Here is a 1,158-nt window from a genome sequence, read left to right as displayed (position 1 = left end):
ATTATGGTGGTCCCCTACCCGAAGGTGTAAGTTATGGACAATGTGAGTGAGGTTTCTCTGAGACAGAGGAGCAGAATCAATAGCGAATATGGGAATAGGTCTCTGCAGCGTACAGAGAGACAAACCCATAGTGCGGGCAAAATGGGCATCTATCAAATTTACCCCTGCTCCACTGTCTAGAAAAAAAGAAATAGACTCCGTCTTAACACCAAAAACAATAACCGCTGGCAACACAAATTGAGATGTTCGTATGGAGGAAACGTATACCCCCCGGCTGACATCCTCCGCACAGCCTGGGGTTAGTAGTTTTCCGACGGTCTTTTGTTTTTGAGAAAGGAGGGACAGACATTAATGAAATGACCCCTCCCCCCATAGAAAAAACAAGCCCCCCACCTACGGCGAACCTCAGGAGGACGGACCAATATCACGATCGGCGTGACTATCACATACGTGACACAGAGGGAGGGAAAGAGGAAGGCCCTGCCCAAGTGAGAGGGAAGGTGGTGACCCCTGACTCACCTTGCGGCTGGCACCTGGCTGCCCTGACGTCCCTAGACGGGTTCCTCACCCGTACGCCGATCACGTGCCTAAAATCCCTGGCTTTCCCTAAGATGAGCCCTAGATAGTGAACAGGGCGGTGGGAACACTAGTCCGCACCACTAGCTCTAAAGGAAAACACCAAGGGGAGGACAGACAATACAGACTAAACATATAATCCCAGGTGGGCGACAACAGGAGACAACAAAAAGCCCAACAGGGATCCGGAGGGTAGCACTCTGGAACAACAACCAGGATTCACAGCTCCAGTGGGTCAGTATAGAAGTCCAGGCAGGAAGCTCTATAACTGGCAACTAGAGAAGTGTGAGAGGAGAATATAAGGAGGTTGGGAGTGGCAGACAAGAAACAGCTGAGGAGGAGAAGCTACGGATCCCTGAGTGAGACAAAAAGGATTGCAAGGCAAACACAGAAAACAATCACTAAGAAACAACGTGATCTTTAGACATAGAGAGCGCAGCCACCCGCTGCGACTTCCTGACCCCGGGTATAACGGAGTCAGACGTGGCTCTTGACACCCTCGTGACAGTGCCAAACGCATTGAAGCAGGGGTGTGATATACCAGTAATATACTTTCTATATAGTGCGTTTAGGTAATGCAGC

The sequence above is a fragment of the Bufo gargarizans genome, chromosome 10 (assembly GCF_014858855.1).
Source record: "Bufo gargarizans isolate SCDJY-AF-19 chromosome 10, ASM1485885v1, whole genome shotgun sequence".
Taxonomy (NCBI): domain Eukaryota; kingdom Metazoa; phylum Chordata; class Amphibia; order Anura; family Bufonidae; genus Bufo; species Bufo gargarizans.
Note: the sequence above shows the minus strand (reverse complement) of the source record.